Source organism: Microcebus murinus, chromosome 11, assembly GCF_040939455.1.
Source record: "Microcebus murinus isolate Inina chromosome 11, M.murinus_Inina_mat1.0, whole genome shotgun sequence".
NCBI classification, from domain to species: domain Eukaryota; kingdom Metazoa; phylum Chordata; class Mammalia; order Primates; family Cheirogaleidae; genus Microcebus; species Microcebus murinus.
Window position 1 is genome coordinate 18,978,119 of NC_134114.1, and position 26,103 is coordinate 19,004,221.

Here is a 26,103-nt window from a genome sequence, read left to right on the forward strand (position 1 = left end):
CTGAGTTAGGCTATTCTCCCTCGTCTCTGTTTGTCTTCCACAGACTTAGCAAATTGATTTCTTGCTTTCATCTCTCAGGATTAGAAAAGAAGAAAATAGTTTCTTCTTGTTACGTAGTTTTAGAACATAGCATTAGTCCTCAGGTATTCTTAAATACTATCCAAACTTCTATTAAAAGTAACTTTTAAACCTGTTCTCTAATTATTCAACTTGGATTTTCAGGTTCTTGAAGAAACCATGCCTAACACACAATGGTTTAATTAGCTTTTGATCTCACAAATTGCTCAAAATGTCACAATTAACTCCTTGATGTTATGACTTAGGTTTACATCTTAATTTTTCCCTCCCACTTAACAGCATTTGCCTATACTTTGATACTTTCTAGAATATAACATCAAAAGTTTGAGATCTTCCATCTGGGTTTATTCTACATATTAACCCAATTTTCATTGTATTTAGAGGAAAACTTTATTATTAAGTTATAATTATAAAATTTTCAATTGAATTACATAATTTAGAATTTTTTTCTAAATAGAAAAAAATATTTTTCAATGGAAACATATATAAAACATATATTCTATTAGTGAAGCACTATATACTAACTTCAAATTTCATACTTTCTATGTAGATAATTATATTTTCCTACTTTAATTACTAGTTCATTATAGAGTTTTCGTACTAATTCTGGTATTTATATGAATTAGACTTCCTACAGAAGCGAAGAGAAGAAATCCATTTCAAGTGAAATTATTTTAATTCAATTTGTTATTAATAGTTATTAGTGCTTGTCATAACTGTTAATCCAAAAGATAATTTATTCTAGCTATTTATTAGGAGAACTAATTTCTGTAACATTATCTGCACATGTGTTTGAAGAGTAGTATAAATAAAAGTAGTGTTTATAAGATGCTTTATTTTAAATACTATGAACTTTCTGGATCCTTAAGCTTTGTCTTCCCAGTTATTTGTTTGAAGAATTCAACATTCAATCTGTATTAAATAATCTCTTTTTCCCACCCTTCCACTTTGAGTTTATGCTGTAGGAATGCTAAATTATGTGTTCTTCTGAGTGCATCAGTCTGTTCATATCTCCCTCCCTTTGCCCATGTTCCTTCAGCCTTGCAAAAATCTTTTTATTACTATCTTTCAAGTAAAATATTTTCTATTTTTAAAACCTTTTGTCAACCGTACCTGCCCACTTCAGTCAGAATTAATCATTTCCTTCTTTTGCCTACTTGCATACTCAGTGAATCCCTTTCGTATTTCATCGACAGTATAAGATTATTCAGAAAATAGATTCAGTACCCGTTTAGCACACTAATTTAAAAATTTGAGGTAAAATTTTAAAATTAGAGGTACCACATTTTGTCAACATTTTAACGTCTCTGACATTGGAATACATGTCAAAATTTATATCACGTTATAATTTAATTGGCATAAAATTTTCTTTCTCTGCAGTATATGAGATATTGGTACGTGTTATAATTGGTATAGGAGTCACTGTGAGAAATTTAAGTAACATTTTCTGATTTACCTACATTTATTTCCTGATATAATCTTTCTCTCTCTCTCCAATAATGATAATTATTTCTAATTTTGTAATAACATATACAAGGATGATCTCATTTTATGTTGAAGCCCAGTCATGCACTGTGTGATTAATTGTCTTTGCTTTATTTCAAGGTACTCATGGAGCACTACTAATCCATATAAATGGCAAGAAGATTAGGCAATGTTTAAACATAACTTTCATGATTATGGTAAGCAAATTTTAAATGTTTTCAGATTTCATCTTCTGTGTGAGAGCAATCAACCTTTAGAGGCATATCTAAATCTGTGGTTAAGAGAAACAGACTAGTGTTAACTTAATATTCAAAAGCAATTCTTAATAGTACTTCTAAAGGTATTAACCTGCAATTGGGCTTCTATATAACTGGAAATCTCCAAATAGTCTTAGTGGATATTTGTAAAGGAGTTTTTAAAGATATGGTAGACATCAGCTGAAGAAGAAATATATTAAAAAATGACTTTTTTTGTATAATGCAGTGTTGGTGTTGTCTCTTTTCAAATACTGTCAAACTAATCTAATTATAATAAATGGTTACCTTTGGGTTAATTTGAAATTTGAAATACATAATATAAATAACAAAAGGAAATGTTACTGGGAAAAATACAAGGAAAGACAGATCACAAATTATCTATCTGAAATTAAAATAAGTAAATATTACATATCTAAAATGGAAACGAATATAGCAATATGTCTAAATGAAAGGAAGAAGCAAGGGCAAGTGCTACATACAGTCTTTGAGAAGAGGTGTGTGCAAAGAAATAAGAAGGAAACTTCCAGAAATCAAGGAGCAGATCCTACTTATACTTCCTTTGGGGAAATGAAAATGAATGCAAATAAAATGCAACTACATGCAGAAAAATAAGCTGAATCTTGAACTTTAAAATACTACTGTACATAGATTCTGCTTACCACCATCTTGAAAATAATTTTGTAGCAAAGACAAACATTTTAAGTGAAATGTGTGGAAAATAAGGAAAAATGTATCCACATCTTATCTGACCACTAAGAAGGTATAGATACACTTTTCCTTAAAATACTAAGTACTATGGAAGTAGTAATATTTAAGATTATGAAAAGTAGAAAAAAAGAAAGAACATAATAAGTGTATGCATCTCTCTGTGTGTGTTCACATACTATATATATATAGTATTATAATATTTATTCCCTATGGAAAAATATACTCAAAATCACAGAAAATTTATATTTACAAATATATGGCTCATACAGTAATAATGTAGACCGCAAAATAAATTAGCAATAAAATCAAATGTAAGATGATAATAAAACACAGTTAGATGTAAAGGTAAAATTCATAGTTAAGAAAAAATATTGAAGACTAAAACAGGATTATTACAGAATTGATAAATAAAGGATATCAAGAGAAGATTGACAACTTTGGGATAAATATACTGACATGATGAAGATATTTAAGAAAACAACACAATGTTGGAGCATATAAAGATTATTTAACAATGTTAGGAATGAAGAGTACAAAAATATAGAAACATCATTTGCAAACACAGGTAATATTTTCTGTAAAAAACACAATAATACATACATAGTGAGTGAGATGTGCACCATCTGGGGGATGGTCATGCTGGAAACTCAGACTTGTGGGGGGAGGAAGCGGGGAAAAGGCATTTATTGAAACCTTAAAATCTGTACCCCCATAATATGCAGAAATAAAAAAAAATACAAAAAAACCCCACAATGATAAAAATGTATTCATATTTACAGAGATAACATATTATAGTGATGAAGGAACAAATGAAGCTACAGGGTGAAGATTATGCTATATTTTTGAAAAATTTATACAGGTTGATAAACACCAACAGATATTCCAATGAGCTTCTAACTTTTAAAGATTAAGAAATAATTCTTCTGGGGTCCAATAAGAAAAAAAAAGTTAAGTACAATAATAACAAACCAGTTATGCAGGTCTCAGCCTTTTCTAAAGCAATAGTCAATGCTTGGCTAGGGAACATTGTTTCCCAATACCTAAAGTAAGCCAAATCACAACATTTTATATGAGCCAAATTATCTTTAATAGGTAAAGACAACAAATACAAGCCAATGGTATGTTTTAATATAACAAATCACTTGTACATATCTAACAGCTAAATGAGCGCACTTAATCTTTTATTTCCTTATAGATGGTAAGTCTGGGTGATGCTACTCATTATTAGACTCTGATAAGATTTTTGTGGGCTTTCAATCACATGAATGTACCGATTCATCACACATCATAATTTCAGGACACTTTGTTAAATAATGCTGACTGTGTGAATGTTGGTATGTTTTTGAAAAACATACCACTTCTGAGAAAGATAATATGGTTTACTCAAATTAAAACTCTATGAAAGAGAAGGTATTAAAGCCCCATATCATAATAAAAGAAACTTTACTATTAGCATGGAAAGAGGAAGGCACAGATGCATGATGACTGGCTTGGATCTGGATTTCCCTGGACTATACAATTAGGTATTAAGCTGAATTCAAAAATCAATAAATAGCCCATGCAGCTCTCTTAGACTTCCCCAATCTGAGATGAATTTTTTTCCCTCTTTGCATTTGGTAAGTTATTATACACAAAGGAAAACTTTGAAGTGTATTAGAATAAATTATAAAAATTCCATGGTATTAATACAGCAAGCAGAGCAACAGAAAAACAGGAAATGAAAAATACTAATTTAAATTCAGAATAGCATAATTTTGATGGCCAGTTTTCAAAAAAGTGTGATAACTGGTTTTATATTCATAATAAATTGAAGGTTTTCATCTGAGTTCATACTATTTAAAACATTCAATGAAATTTGATTTATTATACTTGTGATTTATTTTGATGCTTAGAAAAACAATTTGAATTAAGCTAGTCAATATTTAAATTTTAGTGGAAAATTAATTTTTATATTTTTAAATTTTTTGTTTGTGTAAATCATCTGTTAATTAGAAGCCTCATGACTAATGGTTAAAATAATTTAATAGTATTATAAAGAGTAATCTTTTCTACATTAAATAGTTCTGTGTATCATTTTTCATGCACAAAATTCATTCTGTTATTATCTATCAATGTATTTTAAAAACTGAGAAACTAATAATGTCTTTTATAAATGATGCATTATTTAGGAACCATGAAATAAGAAAAGATTGTATGATAATTACTTATCAGTTATGAGTTTACTTATATGAACTTAAAATATATGTTTATTTGATTTTTGAACACAATTTAACACATGATGGAAATAATGAAATTCCAATTTGGGGAAAGATCCATTTTTTTTCATTGTAGACAGAGAGGTAGGGAATGTGGTTCACTTAGGCAAACATAATACACTTTTTTTCCTTCACTCACAATCCAGAAATACTTACATATCACCATTCTATGTTTGTCATTGTTATAGTCTTTAGAAATATAATAACAAATAAGACATGCATGATCCTTGCTGTCATGAAGCTTAATACCCAGAAGAGGAGACAGGCAAGCCAAAAGAAAACACTTTGATAAAGTAATTTTAACTGATGTTTGAAAACCAAGAAAGAATCAAATATGGTGCTAAGGTAAATAACAGGTAGGACCTATTTTTGATAAGAACAGGTAGATGATCTCACTGATAAGCTGAGGTATAAATGGATTCAAGAGGAATAAGATATATTCGTGCACAGACAAGAGGAATGTCTGACATGAGAACGGGTCTGGCTGTAATGTCATCACATTTCTTGTCATGGGCAAGGCAGAGTGGCAGAATATGTGGTGAAGGGATTGGACAGAAACCTAATCATGAAAATCCTTCTAGGTCAGGTTGGGTATTTAACAATTAGTCCAAGGTTAATCGTAAAGCCATCAGAGGATTTAAGGTGGTGTTATGATCATTATAACATAACAGTTGTTTATTGAGAGCTTACTGCATGCCAGATACTATCCTAAATCTCAGGGTTCTGCAAGTAGCCTAATCTGCCCAACACACACGTTTGTACAGTCCCCGAGTACTGCCCAGGAGATGGCTCTGGGGGCCATGGAGACCCAGCGAGACGTCCCCCTCCCTCTGCCCCTGTTCTATCTCTGCCCCCAACGTCTCAGGCTAACAGCCAAGTGGGGAAGGATGGGCTCTCTCAGAGACCACCAAGACAAATGTGTGACTGGGCCAAAAGTAAAACTGGGCCCACCACCACCTGCCACTGACCTGGACCACCCACCCCAGGCCTGCAGGGTAGGCAGGTATTTGTGTCCTCTCATTAATGAAGTGGCTTTGTAATATCCTTCTTTTTGCCTCATGTTCTATGAAGACTCAGCTATTTATTAGTTGCCTCTTTACTTTCTTAGTCTCTTCCTAATGCTAGTCAATACATAACCTTAGTATCCCTATCCAACAGATGTGGAACTGAAGTTCAGCAAGGCTGCTTGGCCTGAGGCATGATTTGGGGAAACTATCGTAGAGGTACAAAAAATAAATTAGGGGAACCTAGATGAGGTCAGAAGAGGTAGAGGGGGAACAGACAAAGAGATTAGCAGTATATTTTATTTTATGTACTTATTTATTTTTATTTCAGCATATTATTGGAGTACAAATGTTTAGGTTATGTTTGTTGCCCCCCCTCCCCCCTCCCCCCTCCCCAGTCAGGACTTCAAGCATTTACTGCTGGCAGCATATTTTAAACACAAAATTGTCAAAATCGCAAAGGCTTATTTTTAAATCTCATTTTAGAGTGAGTTAAGGATACACAAATTGGGAAGTTTCTTCCTTTATCAAGGATGGTAGTACAATTCTAAGATGGGAGTAAATTGGGAATGAGATGAGGATAATGGGGAAAAGAGTGAATTTGAAAGAATTTACCCTACTGAATTGAAGATGTCTGTGAGACTCCCAAGAGGACCTGTAAATAGGTAGCTCAATATAAGATTCTGGAACTTGTATTGACTTAAAGAGCATTCACCTTAGATGTGGAAGGGAAGTTGCCTATTGCCCCCCCCCCATTTCTCTTTTTAACAGAAGAAATAGTAACACAGAACTGAAAATCAAGTCATAGTTAACCAGCAGGAACAGAAGAGAGAAAACTGAGGAGTAGTTCCATTAAAGAAAAATGCAGTTTCTTTGATAATTGCTTATTGTGTTATTAAATTACAGAATTTAAGGTGCTGTAGCATTTATTTCAAAATTCAAGTTGTCATTGTGTAGTATATTATTCTGTGAGGTTGCCTAGTAGTGCATTAACTAGGTTAGCATATTTCTATAGCCTAGGATTCCTAAAATATTCTACGATAAAGGACAGTTAAAAAAACAATGGCCTCAATAAGTCAAATTAATGTATAACAAAATTAAATCCAAGTAACTTTAACACAGAACCATTCATCCTTCACTTTCTTCTATCAAATTTACTGGCTATACATGCTTGATTTAACTTACATTGGATAAATAAATGGGAGATCTTTCCATAAGATTCTTCAACATGATGACATGCTTTACTTGTTCCATTTATTCCTTTTGAGAGATCCAAAGGGTATGTACAAGCCAATCACTCTTACTCTGAAACCAACAAATCATATTTTAGTTAACATATTTTAATTGTTATGTAAAGATCAATCAAGAAAAGAATTAGCAAATTAGAAGTTGATAAGAAATTAGATGAAATATTTTTACTTTAAATTCTTTTTTTTCCCCTTCAAAAGGCTTAGAGCAATTAGAGATTTTAATTATGTTAAAAATCTCCTTCCTCTAAACAAAAAGATACTAACATCTTCATACTCTAGTATATTACAAAGGTTGCTGCCGAGATGTTAGTGTAAAGATGTCAAAAAAGTTTGGGGAAGTACAATTAAAATTTCACTGCTGAAATTACAGGAAGTCAAGTGGAAGTCTGTTAGAGACAAAACAGCAATTACTGAAGAAGCAAGAGGATAAAGTTAGTGCTATATACAATTAAAAATGTCATGAAAGAACAACAGTCATGTTAATGGGACCAGGCGGAAAGTTTCCACTTTTTCTCCTTCTTTAACCATTGGTATAATTCTCTGATGCCTACAAAGGCTAGTATTACCCAGTGAGCTTGGAGGGGAAGGGGAAATGGTAAATAAAGCATATTCTGAGGGATTAACATTTTATTAATTAGAACTTTGGAAGACTTTTTTTTTTTTTTTTAGAATACATAAGATACTGGTTTTAAAATTTTTATTTATGTATTCTTTTTTATTTCAGGATATTATGGAGGTACAAACATTTTAATTACATGTTATGACTTTGCCTCACCCCAACAGGATTGGAGGTGTGCCCTTTCCTTTTTCTCACTAATTTGAAAAGACACTCATAATAAAAATCTCCCAGGTATATTTGTGTCTTATTCTGAACTCTTACTCCATGCCTTCATATATTTCAATTAAGATCACATTGAATTGATAAAATAATTTAGTAGGAATTGATACGTTTAGTATATTAAAACCTCCTATTCAAGAATAGTATATGTATTTTTACTTAGTAAAATAAGTGATTTATTTTTACATCTCTATAAAAAAAAGAACTTTGGACCCTGCCTTTGTGGCCTTGAGAAAGAAGTGTCTTCTGTCTTCTGACATCACTGCCGAGTTTATAAACTGAAAATGAATACCTTTTATATACATGCTTTATTAAGTGTTGGGCAAATGTTTCCAATTCCTGTTTGCATAAAGACTAACCTCTAATGAAAAATATTTGCCATTTGTGGGAGGCAATTTGTCAAAATAGCTGAAATTTTATCAAATTATAATCATAAAATAAATTATTAAATCAATTTATTACAGATAAAAATGTAAAGGGCAAGAACAGAAAGAGGGAAGATCAGAATACAAAATACAAAAACAAACAAAAACACCCCAAAACTTTAAACCAAATTATTTGTTCAGTTATCATAAGCCTGTGGAAGTTTAAGAGTTCTGTAAATCAAGATTATGAGACATGAGGGAATCCCAATCGTATTTAAATATATTTCCGTCTTGATGAAATTTGAGTCTGCCTTACTGTAGGGATGCCAGGCCGAAGGACTTATAAACTGTGACTTGATTGTATATTGGAGACTAAATAGAATTATCTCACCTGAGGAAATTCCACAAGAATTTTGTCAGTTAAATTCTGAATAATTCATGGATGTGGTGTTTTTCAGTTTAAATAAAATTTCTATTATTATAATTATTATTATTAATTAACTTCTGTTTTTTATTTTACATATCCATTTATATAATTTATACACTCCCACTAATATCTTCTATGTGCAGCTCTAATTATTGCTATGCTTGAAAATATAGAATATTTATATGCTATAACATTACATTCCTTAAATAATTGTTTTTAAGGCACTAAAGCAAGTATCTTGAGTTACTTCTTTAATTAATATTAGTGAAGTTTTAAAGTGCATAATCATTTGTTGAACATTATATGAATAAATAATCTATGGGACAAAAGGTATATTAAATTCCTATTGGTTTAAAATTTGTAAAAAGCAAGTAAAAGCAGAAAAAAACCTGTTTTACAGGAAAAACTGAAAAGTAATGGAAATCAAAAATCAATAGACCCTCTCCCCTTTGTGTTTTCTCATCCTCCCCTTCTTCCTCCTCCTCTTTAAGCTGCTATCAATATTCCTGGGAGTACAGGCTCTTTGATGTGCATGATTTTTGGGAGTACAGGCTCTTTGATGTGCATGACTTTTGGTCCCATTGCTGAAGAATAGCAGCTTCCCTGGCTTTGTTAAAACCACTCTGATGGATTTCTATTGTACCCACCCAGCAAGCTCCTTGACTTTCTCTCTCTTTAAAGATTGCAATGCACTGGTTGTGCACCAAATCCTGTGTAAAGAAGCCAAGTATCTTGAGGCCCTCCAGGTAAAGCCTTTGTAAATGCCTATGAGCATGCCAGAAAGATAACCGATAGGTTTTGGTCAGGAAGCATACTCTTCAACCATTATTCGAACTGTGAGAAGCACATACATTTTTAAATTGAGATATATAGAGTACATAAAAAGTGCTAATCTTACTGCATTGTTCAATTAATGTTTCTTAAGTGCTACATAATCATTGACCAAATAAAGATTTAGAATATTTTTGGAACCCACTACAGTGCCTTTATGACCCTTTTCAGACAATACTACTCCCTCCCCCACAGTTGTACCCTTATGTATTACTCATGAATTGTACCTCATGTATTGTACTCTCAGTATTACTCAGTTGTACCCTCATGTATTACTCAGAATACTGTACCCAGTATTCTCATTTCTATCATCTTAGGGTAGCTTGCTTGTTCTTTGTTTTCCTTTGTTTTTATTATTTTTGTCATATTATAAAGGATTAATAAAGTATATTCTCTTTTAGAACTTTCTTCATTCAACATATTTTGAAATGCATCTATGTTGTTGCAGTTTGTTGTTTTTATTACTTTGTAATAAAACAGGGCATCAATATAAGACATTTCACTTATCCTTTCTACTATTGTTGGGCATTTAATAATTGTTTTCAATTTTTGACTATGTGAATAAAGCTGATATTAACATACTCATTGTATAGATGAGCATACTCATAGATGCCTTTTGTAGGACATAGGCACTCATCTCTTTTGTATATATACAAAGTAGTTGAATTGCCCAAGTGTCCAGGAGTATACATTAAATTTTATGAGATATTGCTACCCAGTCCCTGAGTGTGGTGTCACTCTCACCTATAATGTGTGAACAAATGGTTTTCTCCACATCTTTGACAATGACTGGTCATTCTTTTTTTTTTTTTTTTTTAATTTGAGCATTTAGTGGATATATGTGGTATCTCTTTGTAGACTTAATTTGCATTTTTACAATGAGTGATTTTCTTACATGTCTACTGGCCTTTTTGATAGTCTATTCTATGAAGTCCCTGTTCACATATTTTATACCTATATATTGGGTTGTCAGTCTTTTACTTACTGATTTGTAAATGTTCTTCATATACTCTAAAAATAAAATTGAGGTTTTATCTTTCATCTCTGGAATTGGTAGAACATGAGACAAAAGGAAGTATATTCAGTGGTCATGAAGTAGACAAAAGAAATGATTCTGAGAAACTCGCCAGTGGCATACACTGAGCACCTTGTTCACACTCACTGTAACCTTTACTTCACTTGAATGGCGAGCTATATAATGGTACTGCCATCGTAGATTCTGAATAGGGATTGTGGCCTCTTAGATAGAGAACAGGGACTAGAGAGTTTGCAGAAAATGTGGAGGACTAAGTCATTGTGTCATCAAATAGAGCTATTCAATGGGACACTTCCCTGCCCTAGCAGAGCTACTTCTTCCCTAACTTCCCAGAGGAAATTGGAATTCTAAACTAACAAGGACATTCTGACTTTCAGGGTAACATGTGAGGATGGAGAATAATGTACTTTTAGAAGAGTGTGAGTATTGTGGCGTCACAGTGCCAACGGGGTAGCTATTTGCTGTGTTAAAAAACAAAACAAAAGAAAACAAAAATACAAACCAGTCTGCAGCTGACAAAGATGACCATATGAGTTAACTGCCAAGACATGCACCTAATCATAGTAGTTGTGTTAATTAGATAGGAGAGAAAGTTCCCACCTAATTTCGGAATGACAAAACACTTAGAATAATGCTGAGAAAAACAAACAAAGTCATTTGGCTCCCTCACAATTTAACCATGTTATAGAGTTTAAAAACTGGTAAGTTATGCTTTTAGTATCTTAGTAAACAATACACCTATTGAAAAAGTGGAGACAAAATTAACAATTAAAAATCAATACACAGAAATCAGAGGCATTCATATACGCCAACAACAATCAAATCGAGAACCAAATCAAAGACTCAATTCTCTTCACAATACCAACAAAGAAATTAAAGTACCTAGGAATATATTTAACCAAGGAGGTAAAAGACCTCTACAGGAAGAACTATGAAACACTGAGGAAGGAAATAGCAGAGGATATAAACAGATGGAAATCCATTCCATACTCATGGATCGGCAGACTCAACATCATTAAAATGTCTATACTACCCAAACTGATCTACAGATTCAATGCAATACCTATTAAAATCCCATCAGCATTCTTCACAGATATAGAAAAAATAATTTTATGCTTCGTATGGAACCAAAGAAGACCCCGAATATCAAAAGCAATTCTAGGCAACAAAAACAAAATGGGAGGCATTAATATGCCAGATATCAAACTATACTACAAAGCTGTAGTAATTAAAACAATCTGGTATTGGCATAAAAATAGGAATATTGACCAATGGAACAGAACTGAGATTCCTGATATAAAACCATCCTCATATAGCCATCTAATCTTTGACAAAGCAGACAAAAACATATGCTGGGGAAAAGAATCCCTTTTCAATAAATGGTGCTGGGAAAACTGAATAGCCACTTGTAGACGGCTAAAGCAGGACCCACACCTTTCACCTCTCACAAAAATCAACTCACACTGGATAACAGACTTAAACCTAAGGTACGAAACTATTAGAATTCTAGAGGAAAATGTTGGAAACACTCTCCTAGACTTCGGCCTAGTCAAAGAGTTTATGAAGAAGTCCCCAAAGGCAATCACAGCAGCAACAAAAATAAATAAATGGGACATGATCAAACTACAAAGCGTCTGCACAGCCAAAGAAACAGTCATGAGAGTAAACAGACAACCTACACAGTGGGAGAACATTTTTGCATCCTACGCATCCGATAAGGGGTTGATAACTAGAATATAATTAGAACTCACAAAAATCAGCAAGAAAAAATCAAATAACCCTATTAAAAAATGGGCAAAGGACTTGAACAGAAACTTTTCTAAAGAAGACAGAAGAATGGCCAACAAACATATGAAAAAATGCTCAACATCTCTAATCATCAGAGAAATGAAAATCAAAACCACAATGAGATATCACTTAACTCCAGTGAGAATGGCCTTTATCAAAAAGTCCCTGAACAATAAATGCTGGCATGGATGCGGAGATAGAGGAACACTCCTACACTGCTGGTGGGACTGCAAACTAGTTCAACCTCTGTGGAATGCAATTTGGAGATACCTTAAAGCGATACAAATGAATCTACCATTTGATCCAGCAATCCCATTAGTGGCCATCTACCCAAAAGATCCAATGACACTCTACAAAAAAAGACACCTGCACTCGAATGTTTATAGCAGCACAATTCATAATTGCAAGGCTGTGGAAACAGCCCAAGTGCCCATCAATCCAAGAATGGATTAATAAAATGTGGTATATGTATACCATGGAGTACTATTTAGCTCTAAGAAACAACGGTGATATAGCACATCTTATATTTTCCTGGTTAGCGCTGGAACCCATACTTCTAAGTGAAGTATCCCATGAATGGAAAAACAAGCACCACATATACTCACCAGCAAACTGGTATTAACTGAGCAGCACCTAAGTGGACACCTAGGTACTACAGTAATAGGGTATTGGGCAGGGGGGCGGGGGGTGGGTATATGCATACATAATGAGTGAGATGTGCACCGTCTGGGGGATGGTCATGCTGGAGACTCAGACTTGTGGGGGGAGGGGGGAAAGGGCATTTATTGAAACCTTAAAATCTGTACCCCCTCATATGCCGCAATAAAAAAAATTAACAATTGAAGATAATATTATATACCTGAAAATTAAAAAAGCTAAAACAACTAATACAGTTTTCTGTGTATATATATATATATATATACATATATATATGTTTCCTGTATAATACTTTAAACATTACTAATATAAATGGAAAGAAATTTTATTTATAATAAGAGCAATACCTAAAAATAAATAACACTTTAATGAATATGAAATATTTTAATGAGAAAAGCCATTTTGTTTAAAGAACTTATTGGATAAACAGAGAAACTAACAATGTCCAAACTACTTCTAAATTACTATGTAATGCAATTCCATTTGGAATCCTAGTGTATTGTATTTTGTTATTATTTTTGTTTTATAATTTTTCCTGGCAAGACAATTCTTCAATATCCATTGAAGAAAATTTGCAATAAGATTATAAGGTCCATTTGGAATAAAAATATGGAAGTAGAAAACTAGCCCTACTAAATATTATGATTTACAATAATGTTATTGTTTTTAGGAGAAATAATATTGGTCTGAGAATGAAAAATAGAATAACAATAGAACAAAAACAGTAAAACAAAAACAAAAACAGGAATATGTGGGAACTTAATATTAAAGGTAGCATTTTAGCTAGGTGAAAAATAGATGGTGCTATTTAATAAATGGTTTGGGGATATTAGGATATTCTTGGTGGAAATTCTTTTAGATATCATATATATTTTACATGAGTAAATTTAAGTTTTATTGATGATATAACAGGAAAAATGTGTCAATATGTAAAGGAAATACAAAGAAGAGTACTTATAAAAATGGTAGGTGCAGATGACACATCTCTGCTAGAATGAAAATCAAGAAAATCCATAAAAATAAAAAATTTGGCTATATTAAAATTTATAAAGTGTGTATAAGACCAAAACCATCATAAACAGTGAGAAAATAACAACTAATCAAATGAGAAATGTTTGGAAACCCATACTTCAAAGTTGCCTCAAATTACTTCTCAGAACACTCTTACATTCTTTTCAAAGCAAACTTAATTTAATTAAACATAAACAGAACCTCACATTTGGCCTTTTAATGTTGATGAGGTATATAATTTCTTAAAAAAAAACCATTGGAAAGAAGAAACCACTGAAGTATTTTGAGCAGAAAATGAAATTATTAGATAGTCTCTTACATTAACACTAGCTGCTACCAGATTGCAGGGAGGCAAGTAAAGAAAGAGGAGGACCAGTAATTAGATAATTAAAATAATTTTGATATAATGATGACTGGGATTAGCCTTGTTACTATTCAACTACAGCATTTTTGAGGTCTCAAAAACTTCAACCTATATGGAGCTCTATTGGGTAATTTGGAGATAGCAAGGTTGATAAAGATGATGGAAACTATCATGGACAATAGATGAAGGAAGAAGGGGAAAGACAAATGGATGAGATGTTAGATATATATGTATAAATATTTATGTATGTCTATTTCTCATATGCACAACATAAAAAATCACATTAAGATGATAAAAAGGCTATGGACTGATTAATGAGCAGAGTGAATAAAAGCCACTGCTTAGGATCCCTGCATGTTCCACTAGCTGAGTGATTTCTTCAATCATTTTCTATGCCTTAATCAGTTCTGAAATTCTAACTCAAATCTGGTTCTCACCTCCAAGTTCCAGGTTGGTAAACATAACTATTTATTCTAATTCTCCACTTTATTATTTCAAAGGCACATTCAATACAATATGCCTGAGCAAATTTCTGATTATTTTCTTGTGTTCTATCCAGTCTTATGCCCATTTCAATGAATTTCATATTATTCTCTTTAGTTCTTAATTTAAAATTAATCTTTATTTGCCTCTGTCTCTGTTTCTTTTTCTGTGTATGTGTGAGTGTATGCACACACACATATTTCACTTTCTTAATCAAATTCCAGTTTTCCCCAATGTTTTCTAAAGTCCCTGTAGGATCTGACATTGTGCCACCTCTATGATTCATCACCCACCACTCTCCTGCTCACGTGTATGCTGTAACCACCTCACCCTCCTTGTAGCTGCTGTTAGTATTATCTCAGTTCCTACTTTGTTTCCATTTGTCAGTTTGTTGAGTATTAAACATTAAATAAATGAATAACTTAAAACATACAAAGAACAATTAATGATTTAGTCTTTACCTTTTGAAAAGTACATTTTTGGTAGAAGAAAGATTATCATCATCATAAAAGAGAAAAAAAATATACCACCCTTTAAATATGCTTAACTAATTTCTGAGATTAAAAAATTAAATTGAAAAAAGCACATTCTCAAATATTTTAAACATATAAGCTCATTATTAAAACTTCAGTGAGTTATTCCAAAAGCACAGAAAAGCTTCCTTGATTTCAATACAATAATAATTACAAAAATTACAAATATACTATAAAAATATGCTTCTAACTGGATTGGTCAAACTTGGCTTAGGGCAGCTATTTGAACTCTTGAGCTATTTGCTTCCAGCTTCAATTAGCCTTATCTGTTTACAGGTAAACTGTGTAAATATTATTTTTTGTATATACCATCAGGTCAAAATACAGAGAAGCACAACTTTCAGGTACAAAATTCCAGTGGTACTGAAACTGTTGGAGAGCTTAAGAAACAGAAAATTTCAAACTTCTTTTACTGAAATATGCCTATCTTTTGAATCAACTTTACCCCAAAATAACCAAAATAGAACAAAATTGCAGTAAAAGAAAACTAGACTAATTTGGCTTTTCAAAGTATATTTAAAAATCTAATGTACAAGTATACTAAACAGATTCATGTATTTAAAGTGCTTTTGAATAAAAAAGAAAAAGAACGCATGCAAATTTGTTGATGTTACAAATAAGCAAAATAATATTTTTATTTATTATATTTCTTTAAGAACTCTTAATAATATTGAAATGGGGCATAATCTCTCCTCTATTTATCTGTCTCTATTTATCTATGTCTAGGACTAGAATTACATTTAGTAGGAAATACCTAAATAATTGCTATTAAAAGAAGAAAGACGAAACAGGAAACTTTTCAATTTTTAATAAACTAGTTGCTCTAAAACCATTTGCAAATAAAGAATCCAAGATAGACAAAATAATTCTGAAATAAAAGTGATGCATTAGAGCAAGATATAACAGACACTAAAACTTATTATAAAGCTATAAAACTTAAAGCAATTTGATATGAGCAAGTAAATACACATTATAAAAAGATTAAAAAATGGAGAAATACTAGAAAGAAAATCCAATGGATATGGTGTATTATACATAAGGCATGTATGTTAATGAATGCAAAATAGACTATTTAATACATAAGATTCAGACAACTTCTTTAAAATATGAAAATGGCCCCCAGTTCTTTTATAAAATCGTGTTTAAAACCATAGCTAGGAAAAACACTCCATGCTCATGGACAGAAAGAGTCAACATTGTTAGAATGCTCATACTGCTCAAAATGATGTATAGATTCAACACAATTCCCATAAAAATACAAATGTCATATTTCGCAGATCTAGAAAAAAATAATTCTAAACTTCATATGGAACAAAAAGAGCTTGAATAACCAAAGCAATCTTAAGAAAAAGGAAAAAAAAAAAACTCTAGAGGCATCACATTATCAGACTTCAAATTATACTATAAGCCTGTAGTAGCCAAAACAGAATGGTACTGATATAAAAATAGAGACAGACCAATGGAACAGAATAGAGCACTCATAAATAAAACCATATCATGATATTATGAAATAAAAAGTAAAACATATAGTTATAGCCAATTTTGACAAAGCAAATGAAAACATCTGTCCTGGAGAAAGGACAACCTATTTGATAAATGGTGCTGGGAAAATTGGATAGGCACATGAAGAACAAACATCTGTTGGTGGGACTCCAGATTCTCCTATGGAAAACAATATGGAGATTCATCAATTAACTAAAAGTAGACCTGATATTCAATACAGCAATCCCTCTACTAGGTATTTACTCAAAGTAAAAGGTGTCTTTTAAGGACATCAGCACTGGAATTTTTACTGAAGCACAATTCACAAATGCAAAGATATGAAATCAACCTACATCATTATCAATTGATGAGTGGATGAAGAAAATGTGGTGTGTGTGTATATATAAGTACATATGTATATATGTGTGTATATATGTACATATGTATATACATATACACACACACACACCATGGAGTACCACTCAGCTATAAAGAGTGAAATAATGTCATTTGCAGCAACTTGGATGGAACTGAAGAACATTATCCTAAATGAAGTATCTCAGGAATGGAAACACAAAACACCACATAATCTCACTAATAAGTGGGAGCTAAATAATGGGTACACATGGTCATAAAGTGCTGTAAAGGACATTAAAAACTAAGAAGGGGAAAGGGTGGCATGAGGCATGTAAATTTATTCATTGGGTGCAATCTTCACTATTTTGTGGATGAGTGCACTAAAAGCCCTGACTTCAGCATTATACAATAATATATAAAAAGTAAACCATATTAGTAATAGAATATACATGGCAATTTCTGCTATTTTCACCTCACTAAAACAATAATAACCTTAAAGCTTTGACAAATCTAATTGTTACCCAGAAAACCAAAACTAATCTAACAAAATTATATATATATATATATAGGAATCTAGGAATCACAAAATATTTGACTCATATGTGTGTCAATGCAATATTATTCAAATCCTAGCTAAGTGATAAATAAAAATGTTTAAAATATATGATTGCCTACAGTGGAGTACCTGTTATATAAGGAGCTTCTACAAGTTAATATCCAAAAACATACCAAACCTCAACAGTAAATTAGTAAACAATATATATTAAGAAAATAAATGTTGGCCTGGATGCAGAGAGATAGGAACACTCCTATACTGCTGGTGTGACTGCAAACTAGTACAACCTCTATTTAAAGTAATATGGAGATACCTCAGAGAGCTACAAGTAGAACTACCATTTGATCCAGCAATCAATCCCATTACTGGGCATCTACCCAAAAGAACAAAAGACATTCTATAACAAAGACATCTGTACTAGAATGTGTATAGCAGCACAATTCACAATTGCAAAGATGTGGAAACAATCCAAGTGCCCATCAATACATGAGTGGATTAATCAAATGTGCTATATGTATACCATGGAGTGCTACTCAGCCACAAAAAACAAAAGTGATATAGCACCTTTTGTATTATCCTGGATAGAGGTGGAGCCCAGTCTACTAAGTGAAGTACCACAAGACTGGAAAAACAAGCACCATATATACTCACCATCAAATTGGTATTATCTGATCAACGCTAAGTGCACATATAGTAATAACATTCAACGGGTATTGGGTAGATAGATGGGGGAGGAGGGGATGGGTATATACACAGCTAATGGGTGTGCACTGTCTGGGAGATGGACACACTTGAAGCTCTGACTTGAGTGGGGCAAAGGCAATATATTTAACCTAAACATTTATATTCCCGTAATATACAGAAAATAAAAAAGTTAAAAATAATAAAGAAAATAAATGAAAGCTTATGGTTAATGTTGTAAAAATATATACATTAGAAGTTGACAGAAGAGGATATAGAAAATGTAAAGGGAATATTTAAAATTTATTTAAACTTACTCATCATAAGGAATATGCAAATTTAAATTAGCAGGTACCATTTTCTTCTTTCATAATGGCAAAGATAAAATAATTGATAATACATTACATTATATACTGTGTAAGATATGAGAATACAGCCAACTCCATAGATGAGTGAGTAAACTTGACAACTGTTATTTTTGACAACTTGCCAATGCCTATAGAAATTATAAATCTTGATAGTATACTGTGTTTGCTTAAATTTTTAGAAATGAGTTTCTTTTCTTATCATGTATTACAAATGTGTGTTCTTCCATGAAGAGACATGCAATTTGATGACAGATAATTTGATGCATAAATGCTGAATTATGTTATGTTCATTCCCTTGTGACAACTCTGACATTTGTTTTCAGTTCTACTCTCGCTGTTAAATGAAATCAGTTCTCATAGGAACTATTTTTTGTGATATCTTTATCTCTTGGTTAGCCCTTTATCTATTAGCATCTTTGAGAAGGACTCCCAAGCCTAAATTCTCTTTGCTTTTATCTGTCTAGAATATATGAATGTTATCTTCAGATATAAATGACAATTTGGGTAAAAAAAAAAGGTCCCACACTTTCTTGTGTATTACTATGGAGAAATTTGTAACCATCCTTATATTTCCCCATATTGATGATTTGATGTTTACACCTATTAGTTCAAAGGATTGTTTCTTTATCTTTCTTTGAAGGTCAATTACTTTTAATATGAAATAATTCAGAGTGTGCCAGATCTGTGCTGTCGGCAATTTATTATGGTAAAAAAATGTCCATTTTTCTATGCAGATTCAGGTTTCTTTTTTTCTTAACCTGCATTATATTAAAAAATATGTTTCCCCTGTTCAATATGTCATTATGCCCTTTCACATTTCCATATTATGAATATACTAGAGTTGTATCTGTCTGTTCATTGTCAGGTTATATATTTATCCAAATTGTTATATAAAATATATACAGTTACATATATATTTGTTTCTAATAATTTTTAAAACTCTATTTTCACTTTGTTTTCTTAGCTTTCTCAAGTCAGCACTCTATGCTTTTAATGTTTTCAGCACAATTTTCCTTTCTCATTGCTCACAATTTGTTAACTTAATTTTCTGTTGTAATTTCTTCTTGATTTTTGCAAGCCCACAATTCTCTCCTTCTGAAGCTTGACGGTTCTTACCTCGCATAAGCTCTCAGCAATACCTTTTTGGTGGGGGCAAGTTTCTTTTTTGGCTTTGATTTCTTTCCTCTTGTGTTCATAGTTTTGTTTTGTGTGTATGTGTTGTTTGTTCGTTTTAATGTCTGTTGTAAGTAAAAATAGAATTATTAAACATCGTGTAATGATATAAATTCTTTTCTAACCAGCTATTTGCAGGAAATGTGTATGGATGTATGGAAAAGGCAGGGTTCAAGGTATAAAGGTTCGTGTATTTGGATAATTTATTTTAGGTCTTTATTTTCCCAGAGTTTTCCAACTGCAGAGATGTTCCCAACTTGCAGACTACCTAAATAATAGACTTGTCAGGATTTCTGTATTCCCTCATTCAGCCACACGACCTGCCACTCCTTCTGTTGTATCAACAGAAGAGTGTCCATGAGGCTGTTATCACCAGCCTTTACTTGTCATTACCCTTCTGGCAAAGGCAGGGTCTCTCCTCACCCGTTTGTTTGTTTTCCCTCTCAGTATGTGCCACCTGTTTTGGAGAATTTTTCTCTTCTGGCTTGACCTGAGACAACTTCTTCTTCATTTTTTAATTTGAGAATATTGTGGGGTGTACACACTTTGGTTACATATATTGCCTTTGCACTGCCCAAGTCAGAGCTACGAGTGTTCTTGAAATCATCCCCTTTAACATCTCTCTGAAACCTTATGGAACACCAAATACATTTTGCAGTTATTTCTAATATGTAGTGGTATAAACATGTCCTGCTTTTGTTGAAGTTCAAATTTTCATTTCCTTTTTCTGGTTGACATTGCATTGTTTATAAGATACAAAAGAGTCATCTTTTTGGTCCCCTTTATAATATAAATTTCTTTTTAATGTTTATCAGAGTGCTTGTACCTACAATATTAGTGCCCATCCCACTGTATTGTGTTGCCTAACAATATGTTACCAGAGCTACTATATGTTTCAGTAGAATTTTGTATTGCATTTAAGTTATTTTTATGTGTCATAGGCACATTTTGTACTATCCTATGACCCCAATGTAGTTAAAAAGAAAGTCATATTTATTTTAATTTTATTGACCTTGCAGTACCATTAGCAAATTGTTACATTTAGAGGCTTTTGTATTTGTTGCATCTTAAATTTTATGTTAGTCTGATGCTTGCATTTATACATGTTTGCTGATTATTAAATCCTTGGTATGGAAAGCAATTCCAATTGCTTTATTCTTATGTGACTATACAATTTCACAGTGATACCTTTCAGAAGAGTGCTCTGAGGAATCCATTGTAATAAAAATATGAATTAACCATATAATACATATCTTCACCATAGCCCCATTTGAGAATCTAATAAAAGCTATAGATGTTCTACCCACAGGATAAGTTATTAATACATAAATCATGTATACAGAAAAATATTTTACATCTGAATTCATAGGATTTATAAATGACTTGAATACTAACCATAGGCAAGGAATTACTGTATCTCGGATTATGACATTTTAGAAGAAAATGTATGAATAGGTTTAAAATGAAGCATCTTTCTTCAGGACCTTGGAATATAATAATTGAAATTATCTTAACTCTAGTTCTTTGGCTGAGATTAATTGGGATCCACTCTGTATGTATATCTATCTATCTATCTATCTATCTATCTATCTATATGGTTTTCAACTCTCTAACTTGAAAGGCCTTACTTTATTCTTAATAAGGTGGACTAATTTTAAGCATCATAAAATTTCATTTTTATAGATACCATAAAATAGGATAGTTACCATGCAAGCTGTATTTTTGGCAAAATAGCTGTGTTAAAGTCATTTGTAAATATCATATATCAAAAATTTTGTCTAGAAAAAATAATGTTTAAGAAATAATTAAGTTCTGGAAAGCAAAAAAGTTTAAGAATATAAGGGTGTTCAAGTTTTTAAAATTAAAAGTAAAATAAATTTATTCTCTTTTAATTCAATCTGTTCTTTTATTTACATAATGTTCACTGTCACATCACCATAACATGGAATGCTAATTGTCTCATTATTACGATAGGGTCTGTATCATTCCCTCTTATCTTTATACTTCTCACAAGCAATAAAGACTATTATTTCTTAATGTATTATAGAGAATTTGAGTTTTAGATCTAATAATTAATTTATCTATGATAGCTGTAGGCTAAACAGTAAATTTTTGTTACTATCCAGACAGTTCATCTTTTTTTTTTCTGAACAGTAATAGGGTTGAGACACATTTTATTTTCTCCCAAAGCCCAGAATAAATCAAAACTAATATATAAATAAGTAAATAAGTAGACAAATAAATAAACATTAAGGAACTTATTTCTTGTATATAGGGATGGTTGAGTGCTACAAAGACATAACCTAGAGAGTAAAACCATTCAATCTCCATGCAGTGTGTCCTCTTGCTATGAGTGAATATATTTATACATGAATGTATATGTATCAGTAAACACAGAGATTTCACCTAGAGCCAATACTTCTGAACTTGTGGTTTTTATTATTATTAATCTTTGTTTTGAAATAATTTCACACTTACTTAAAAGTTGCAAAATAATCAGCTCAGTATCCCAGTATATTCTTCACACACAATAATTGAATGTTAACTGTTTCAGGCATTTACTTATTTTTTTCCTATGTGTCTCTTTGGTAAATGTTGAAATATTTGAGAGTAAGTCACAGACATGATGTCCAATTACCTCTAAATGGGTCAATATCTACATTCTAAGTATAAGAACTTTGTCTTGCATAAGTACAGTATAATTATAAAAGTCACAAAATTCATTGTAATACAATATTATTTCTTCTATAGATAGTCAAATTTTATCAATTTTTCACTGTTATATTTTATAGCAAATGAAAAAAATCTTGTCTATCTTGAATTCAATCCATGAACACATGTTGCATTCAGCTGTTATTTGTTTTTAATTTAGTCTGGAATGGCCTTTCAATTTTTTTTGTATATCATGAACTTGGCATTTTCTAAGAGTTCAAACCAATAATGAAGTGATAAAGAATGGGGAAAGTATATGAAATGAAAATAGAAGTCAGAATGAAGTATTCCCATTAGTCAAACTGGGAACTATCTGAACATTAAGCAAATAATAACAGTAAATGATTATAACCCATAAATAAAATAAGAATTCATGAGTCCATAGTGATATAAAGAAATAAAGGCTACAGAAGGGAAAGCTTCTCCTTATGGTATAAGGTAGGTATAAGGTACAACCTAAAAGTGCAGAAGTGGTGATGGAAATAGAAAATTGCAATTTGGCAACTATACTAGTTACAATCGATGCTAGCAAAAATCATCAACAGATGCTTAAACAGTAAAAAAATATGATGAAAAATAAGATAATTACCCACACCCAAATTATTTCCTACAGATTCTTGTTGGTGAAAAAGAGTAAAACTGTAAATTTATAATGCAAAACCTTAATAGATACCACCATAACCAGGCGATAAAAGTTAACTTCACTAATAAAGAGATGTCAAATGTTTTAACATAATGTGCTGAGAAGGACACAGTAGTACTTTCATGATATTCTGGCCAAAAATGGATATCCAGAATCTAATGATAAGGGAACATGAAATAGAGTCAAATTAAGGACAATTCTACAAAATAACCAATCTATACTTTTGAAAATAGTGTACGTTGTAAAATTGTATATGTTTTGTTTTGGCCTATTCTCCCATGGTGGCACATTTCTTTATTCCAGGTTCTTCTCTGTCATCCCCCCCTCCATATGTATTTCACAGAACGGTGGCACATAGCATAATGATGTACTCTAGATGTCACTATACGAAACTGCATATTGAACACCAATCCTAGCTCAGTTCAAAAAGTATTTCTTGTGTGAGCACCCAGATTACAGACATAATTCATGTTCCCCTTATCCATATAACAAAAACTCTCTCTTTGTCCCATCCATTACATTATACCTTACGGTATTATGCAATGATTCATCTCCCTTACTAGATTATTTAAAGGGATCATCTATGGCTTACTCACATTTGTATTCCCAGCAGCGTGCAAAGTTGGTAAACAAACTGAATTTGAAATCTGTGTTCTATTTTCAGGTGTTGACACTTACCCTTGTGTTGTCTAATAAGGCAGGCCTTTGGTCCTTTCATCCTCCTCAGGTCATGTTTCCATATTCCCCTAATTGCACTCAAATAGATTTACTTGCAGAACTCACTATTTTATCCCAGCTGTTGAAAACTCAGTTTTCTAAGTAAAATTAATTTGCATTCATCTTCCCATTGATCACAGAGGCATGTATTAAGATATAGGTTAAAGAAGAATTCAAAGTAATTCTAATTCTATTATATACAATTCTAGTATTATATATAATATTTTTTAAGTTGCATGAAAAACAAACTGTTTTCAAAAAGATATTTTCTTCTTGCAAAGTTCCTCCAGAGAATGCCCTCATTTCTGAGGCACATTTCTGGCAATAATAGGTTGCAATCTCTTTACCCTTTCTTCTCTTAAAGTAAGTGAAACAGTTTTTACTGTTATGTGATTTTTCACTCTATTAACCAGTGATCAGATCAATTATGTAGCTGACCATTTTTTTCTGTTTGCAGGAAGAAGAAATTGATTCACTATTTCTTATAGAATGAAAAGGAGTCCAAGAGAGATTTAGATTTGAGAGTTTCTTTTATGGTGCTTTTGTTTTTAATAAGAAAATGCATAATTAGAAGGAGAATGTGCTAATATAAATTCTCATGTAATTATCCATATGGAAGGATAATAATAATTAAGCCCAATACTGGTTCCACCTCACCTTTTTCAAAACCAAGTCACTAATAGAAAAGAGACAGTCTCTGCAGACTGGTTTTACACTCAAAGATAATAAACCTAGGATCTAATTATTTCACTGCCACTGAGTGGTCTATAACTAGTATTAAAACTCATTATCTGCATTCACATGTGTTGTTGGTTGAAATTATCATTTCCTATTCACTCTGCAGGTTTAAATAAGCAAATAAAATATCTAAAAGTTTAAAAATGCCCTGAATTTTTTCTTTAAACTTAAATAAATAAAATCAGAAGCATTTTATAGAGATCAGTAAAGATATGATTACACAGGGGTTGCATCAAATTTGGAAAATAACATATTCATATTTATTGGTGTTAGAGTTGATTTGTGTAGGGAATGGCTAACATGGTATCCACAGAAATAATATTCAATATTGTATGCCCTATTGCATTAAAATGGGTAAGCATGCTACCCATTTTTAGCCCCCTACTTGTGGGACAAATCTAGCCAAAATTTGAAATCCAAGCAAAAGGCCACGTTTGTCCTGAGAATTGTTTTCATAAATAAAGTGTTATTGGAAAACAGCCACATACATTCTTTAATGTCAATGATTGCTTTCATGATATAAGGACAGAATGAGGAATTGTCATATAGTCCAAGTGGCATTCAAAACCCAAAATATTTACTATCTGACTTTTATAGAAAAAGTGTTCTGACTCCAGAATTAAAAGAAAAATTTCAGGCAATTTTTTTATGATATTTGCGAAGAGGTTGTGTGCATTTATTGATGATAGGGAATATTCGATATTGATGCTCACTTGGCTTACACCTTCATTTAACATTAAAAAGGGATTTTTAGACTGAAATTTAGAAACAAATGTTAAACTAAAGAATTCCTCATTTGATAGTGCAACTTATTGTTAAACTGAGTTAGGTAGATAAAATGTTGCAAACGTGCACTGTATTTTATATATTAATATTTTCTAAAGGCTGACCTTTGCAAATATCTTCTTTGCCTTATTTTTGCATTATAGACAATATGATTATTTAAATCACTATAAAAGTTCTAGTATATTGCTATTTCTTTGTGTATTTTTAAATATGTTCAGCTTATGATATTTTAGTCACTGACGTGCACATTTATTTAGCAAAATAAATTTCCCTTTCTCTTGAAAGTGAAGAGTGATATTTCATTAAGGATAGCACAGTGTAGTATCCCTGAAGAAATATTTTAAATGTGAGCCCAGTGCTGGGACAATACCTTTTTGTAATTCATTTTAAAATGTAAATGTAATGATATTTTTTAACTTCATTCATATGCCATTTAAAATCATTTTAATACATCTGTGGAATCGTATCTTAGAAATTGTAATCAAACCCAACAGTTTCTCTAACCATTATAGACACTGAA